The sequence below is a fragment of the Tiliqua scincoides genome, chromosome 3 (genome assembly GCF_035046505.1).
Source record: "Tiliqua scincoides isolate rTilSci1 chromosome 3, rTilSci1.hap2, whole genome shotgun sequence".
In the NCBI taxonomy this organism is placed as follows: domain Eukaryota; kingdom Metazoa; phylum Chordata; class Lepidosauria; order Squamata; family Scincidae; genus Tiliqua; species Tiliqua scincoides.
This window is the reverse complement of record NC_089823.1, coordinates 169,371,747-169,378,064: the sequence shown is the minus strand read 5'-3', so window position 1 is coordinate 169,378,064 and position 6,318 is coordinate 169,371,747. Positions and strand designations below refer to the sequence as shown.

The 6,318-nt window shown below is 46.3% G+C and overlaps 1 pseudogene; it reads left to right on the top strand.

Annotated features, from left to right (window-relative positions):
• The first annotated feature begins 5,661 nt into the window (after positions 1 to 5,661).
• On the top strand, positions 5,662 to 5,781 carry LOC136646183 (5S ribosomal RNA; annotated as a pseudogene).
• Positions 5,782 to 6,318: the final 537 nt, after the last annotated feature.

Below are 6,318 nucleotides of genomic sequence, written 5' to 3'. Positions count from 1 at the left end.
TAAAAATTGCCCTGACATGATTCTTGGCTATTGTTGAGGACATTCCATTCCATTGCATTTTCCAAATACATATGTATGCATAAATTAATATGACACTTCAGTGACTTATGTTAGATTATCAGAAGCCATTAATTGCTGTCCATGCTGGCACCAGGTTGCTGGGGACCCTGGAGCAAAGCTCTTCATTGAGCACCCCATAGTGTCCTCATCTGCTCCACTGATGGCACACTGGGTGTTGGCACTGGTGCCCTGCTTGGCCATCTTCTGACACCACACCCGATTGCTGCTATTGGCTCATTGCATTTAATTTTTTTTCTGAGAATGGCAACAACCATCTGTGTAAGGATTCATCCATAACTATTGATAGTCTCCAATGTCTGACATCATGGTACAAATGTGCAAAATAAATTCAAAACTCAACTTTTGAATTGGGCCCATAACTGACTGGAAGTCTGTATGGCTGGAAGTCAGTATGGGTGTAACTTGTATTGCCTTCTGATTACTGCCTTCTGGATCTCCTATAGTTCTGAACTTTCATCATGCAGAATCACTGCAATAATACACCGTGTCTGCACCCTGTACGCTGGCTCTGCTGTGGCAGAAATAAATGCCTTTATGATAATGCATATGTAAAGAATTGTACTACCACCATTGCACCCCTAGTGCACTTGCAGAACATTAGGAATCGTTTGCATGCCTTATGTAGCAAAGGTGAGCACTCATGATACGTGCTGTGCCAGTGAATTTGCCTCATCCTAAACACTTTGCAGGCACATGCTGCATGCACTCTGTATTTTGACTTTTTGGAGCATTGTCTCCATATTGCAAGACATGAAAGAAGTTGTTAATACTGATTAAGCAGTACAGATAAGGTAATCAGTGTCCTGGGCCCCATAATTTTAGAGATTTCATGATTCCATCCTATTGCTATCCACGACAGCCTCCTACTTTCCCTGTGCTACCAAACTTTACTCCAATCAGCATCTCACTCCAGCATCATATTTTTTTGATTTTATTATGTGTTCATAATATTAAAAAAAACCACAGAAAAAAGAGCTAGCAGATGTTGATTTCGTCACTTAAACACACATATTTTAGAGCATTATTTCTCTCTGATTTCCTCCCTAGGCACCCTCCCTTGACCTCCTTCTATCCCTGCCTTCCCTTCTGTTGTATACAATACTCCGCAAGCTGAGGCCAGACACAGCTAATCATGTAGGGCACAACCCAACAAAATACTTCTCAACTATGTGCAATTTTCCCTTAGACCTTAACACCTCTTGCCGCATTGTGAAAAAAGAAGTGTCTCTATTTTACTTGTTTTAAAGAAAAAGCATTCTCTTTTCCTTTTGCATGTGGAGAAGGAACCATTTGTCATCAAACCATCACAATAAAAAAATAGCATACCTGCAGATACCTTTTGTGGGCAAACTGGGTATTAACTGAATGAGCCCGCAGGTTCCTATCTGCCTCAGCTCTGGAAAACCCATTCCACTCTATGGTAAAAAGTGTCACTTTGAACTTGTAAGTCTTATGATTTGAAGGTGATCTTGAGATTTAAGCACTTTTTTTTTTTGTTGCCACACATAGGGCAAATTTTTCATCCACTTGTGCAAACAACTGAAAAGAGTAGCTTGTGGTGATGTGTGAAAAACATGAAGCCCGGTCCCATGCATATCTCCACAGTCTGAAGCTCAGGCTGCATGTATACCTTCTTCTTATTTTGTCTTTTGGACAACACGAGAAAATTGAGCTCTTGGAAATGTACAATAGCAGTGCAACATGAAAAATGGATTATATTTTAGTGTAGCTTAGTAGCTAGAAACAGGGAGAAAAATAAACACAAGATCAGGCAGTTTTTCATGGGCAACCACATGGCCAGTCTTGCCATGACATGACCTGATATGGTCACCTGGAGTGGCACCCTTGGCGTGGCAGTGAATCTACAAGCCCCAAGCCCATCTGTCTGCTGCCCTCTCCAGCTCCACTGGGGGCTCTGATCCTCTTCCAATGTAATGGGAGCAAAGTGGAAGAGGATCACAGCACTAGCAGCCCCTTGTGTTGGTCCTGGAGGGAAGAGGAGAAAAAATCCTGAAGGGAAGAGGGGGGGGGGGAAAGCTGCCGCAGCTCCAAACCACTTCTGCCCACTCATCCAGTGCTTGCAAAGCACCAAGTAGGCAAGCTGAAGTGATCTGCAGCTCACCCCCCTTCTGTTTACTTAGTGGACTGAGGTGCAAGAAGTGATACGGAGGAGAGAGGCTGCGCATAGAGCTCTGGTAAAAAAAAAAAAGAGAGAGAAATGGGGCAGGGTGCCTCTCTCCCCTTCTTCTCTAGCTACAGGGGGAACCTGCTTACCCATCTACTTACCTGAACTCCATGTGCAGCCACATCCTCCTCCATGCAGTTGCTGCTTGAAATGAATAGGAGCAGCACATCCTTCCCAGAATGTGCTGTTCCTGTTCATTTCAAACAAAAGCAGAGCAGAGGAGAGGCTGCGCATGGGCTACTGCAAAGTGAAGGGAATGGGGGGGTGCTTCTTTTCCCACTTCCTGGCCATAAATGCTCACTGCCTCCCCCCCCCCCATGCACCTTTCATTCATGGAGGGTGCGTGTGAGCAAGGACAGGGTCAGCAACATTGGGGGAATTCAGGTAGCTCATGGGCCACACCTGAGCCACCAGGTATGCTGTGGACTATCGCCCTGCTCCAGACTGTAGAAACTTTCTGCTTTCTATTCGTTACACAATGTCTAGTTTCAGAAATTGGGGCCTAAAATAGAAATCAGGCTTGTTAGCGGCTGCTACAGGATGCCCACATGACAAGAATGCGCCATTCAAACAGTAAACTATGCATTTTCCAGGCCAAAATGTTTTTTTCAAATTGAAATTAAAAGCAAACTACTTTACTATTAAAGAGACAGTGAAACATTTACCATTCTGAAGGGAAAACAAAAGTAAGCTTTTCAGCGCAATCCACTGACATGAAATGAACCCTTTCAGCTAAATTTAAATTTAAATGAGTCTTAACAGATTTTAAATATGAGGGCCCTTTTTCCTTTTGTTTTCAGTCTTTTCGCACATTCCTCACATTTGGCTAGGACTTATTAAGTTGTCATTTGTGGCACTTGTTAGCACAATAGTAGTTCAATAGAGATGCAATACACATTCTGACTATGCAGTAAAATGCAAGCTTGAGAATAATATAGTTTATTCTGTTGCTTCAATTCAATGAACTTTACAACAGTATCAGCACAGTGAATCCTCTGCTAACATATTTTTGATATCTTTTGTTGCCTTTATGGCCTCTTGGGATATAGAGAACTTTCCCCACAGGATCTATTGGGATAAGTCAGAGTACCATCTTATAAGGTTCCACCACTGGGACAAAATATTATATATGAAAGGACAATTGATACTGATTGACTGACTTTGTGGGGAAAGCGGCATCTCTAGAGTATTTCCATACCATCTAGAAAGCTGAAATTTGGAACACACATAGTCTAAGACACCTCAGTTACTAAAATGGACTCAGCACTGAAAATGTGTACATTTTATTTCAAAATAGGATACCCTCAAATAGTTACACTTTCATGCCTACAAGGAACCTAATGAAGGCTTGCAGAGGGTTTGGGGGGGAGGAGAGGGGATAAGTAGGACCTGTGGGGGCCTAGTCCAGAATGGGACTATGGCATTGGAGAAGGAGGCCTTAACCCTTTATGATTGATTTAGTCTAGATCAGGCCTTTCATGGCTGCCATTTCCTCCAGTATGGAATTTCCATTGGTGTCAATCTGGTAAGAAATTTTCCTTAGTTATACTGGTGCATGTCCCTGCCTTGTGCTATCTAGAAGGTCATGCCGAAGAGTGGCTACTCCTTCTATGGTTCTGAGAATATTCCTCACATTTGAACATTTCACTCTTTGCCCCACATTCAAGCTGTCGCTGCACGTTGTTCAATATGCCACAGGGTGCAATCCAAACTGTGCCCTACGCCAGCCAAAGTCCATTGGGCCAGGCTAGGAGGGTTGCAAACATGCCGTAAAGAAGCACCGGCCTGTGGAGGCTGACATAAGCCTCCACGCTGGCTTCCCCTCAGCCACTTGCGTCAGCCCACCTGCACGGACACAAGCGGAAAAGGTAGGCGTGGGGGGCAGGGAGGAGGAGGGAGGGAGGCGTTCCTGGGTGGGGGAGGGTGGGCAATGGGTGGCCCTTGGAGCTGGCAGGCAGGGAGCGGGAGGCAGGATGCAGCACATGCCACGTTGGCACAGCTGCACCCGTGCTGGGAAGTTGGATAGGACTGGGCCTTTCGTGTGCAAGTTTCTGGCACCAAGGTAAAAGCAATGCAACTCTGAGGTAAGGGAACAAACATTGCCTTACCTTCTGGAGGCCTCCAGGACTGCCCTCAGCTGCAGGATGCAGCATATGCCTCACTGGCACAGCTATGCCAGTGCTGGAAAATTGGTTAGGCATGCACCCTTACAGCCCAATCCTATTCACACTTTCCTGGAAGTAAGTTCTATTGACTCTAATGAGACTTACTTTTGAGTAGATATGCATAAGATTGGGCTGCCTGTGTCCTTCAAGTCTAGTTATATTCCTGATTGCCCTTGGAAATTCAACCTCAATTTTAGGATTGTTAAAATGTGTGAAGGAGGAATTTCCACAAATGGCCAGTGTCCTGCACCATGCGTGTATCAATTTTCATCTTTTGGGGCTTTTATTCTGAGCTGGCATTGGCACATGGCACCCTTGAGCAAATGGCAGGGGCTCAGGTCCCACTGGCACTATTGCCTCTACTTCCACTGCATCCTTCACATTTTTTTCCCTTTCTTTCCACTGGTGCACATCACAATACCGATGAGTGGAACCATCATTTTAATTCCTTCACAATGCCCCAAACATAGTATCTCACTGGAGCAATGCATCAGGGACATTGCTGGGAAATTAAAGCAGCAGCTTCAGCTCCCAGCACTGAGAGCTGTTGCCGCTGATGCCGAGGATCATCAGGGTCAGGGTTTTCAATCAACCCCATGGGGTTGATTCACATTGGTTCACTCACATCCACCACATGGTTGGTCTCACTACCCAATAACAGCACAATCCTAACTTGCACTGGAACAGGCAGGCCAGCAAACCTGCGCTGTATCTAGCGCACATTTGGGGCTCGTTGAGTCTTGACCCAAACCGTTGTTGGCATCCTTCAGTCTTGGAAGACTATGGTATCGCGCTCTGAATAGTGGTTCTGGAACAGAGTGTCCTCTCCAGTGTGCGAAGCCTGGGTAAAGTAGATATGGAGGATAGACTTTTTCCTATGCAGCAAATCCCCCCTCTCCACATCGCTGAAATGGTCCAATGGAAAGGCAGAGGCCAATACAGTTGGTTCCAGTGGCGTCACAGGAGTTGCCAGAACATGACTGTGTTCAGCCATGAACTGCCTCAGGGACTCCGGCTCCGGATTTTGCCTCGAGGTTGACTCCTGAAGCCTTTTCCAAAACTGGATGTAGCCACAAGGCAGTGGAGGTTTGGGATCAGAGTTTTCCTTCTCTCAGATGAGCTGCCTTCCCAGGCTGACAAGTCCCATCTACCCGGTGGCTGTTTAGTTGCCTCTTACAACAAGTACAGCCAAACTGAGGGCTTATTCTTATCCCCAGCCCCCAGGAGAAGGCAGACAGCAACTGTTACCCTGCACATGCCCGATCTCGTCTGATCTCGGAAGCTAAGCAGGGTCGGGCCTGGTTAGTACTTGGATGGGAAACTGCCTGGGAATACCGGGTGCTGAAGGCTTATACCATAGTCTTTAGTCTTTCAAGACTGAAGGTTGCCAACCATGACCCAAACCAAAGGGAAGAAATTCCCCTTACCCCAGGTAGAGCAGCAGCAGCCCCAATTGGTCTACTTACCCTGCACATGCCCGATCTCATCTGATTGTGGAAGCTAAGCAGGGTCAGGCCTGGTTAGTACTTGGATGGGAGACTGCCTGGGAATACCAGGTGCTGTAGGCTTATACCATAGTCTTTCGAGACTGAAGGTTGCCAACCTAAAGAGTTGGTGCAGAACAGAGCAGCCTGGAGCCACTCCGCGCCATGCAGGAACGGGGCTAGGGACTTGCACCAGCCCAACAAGCACTTTGGATTGCATTCTAAGTGACCCAGAGCCCACCCACATGGGGCAGCACAAACCTAGGAAGGGACCCACCAGAGAGCCCTTTGTCTAGTCCTCCTCAAACCTGGAACTGGCCCTGACATTGCACATTCTCCCCTCTCCCAAACAGTGCATCCAACTGAGCGGTACTTCAATATTACACACATCTCACTCCATTAT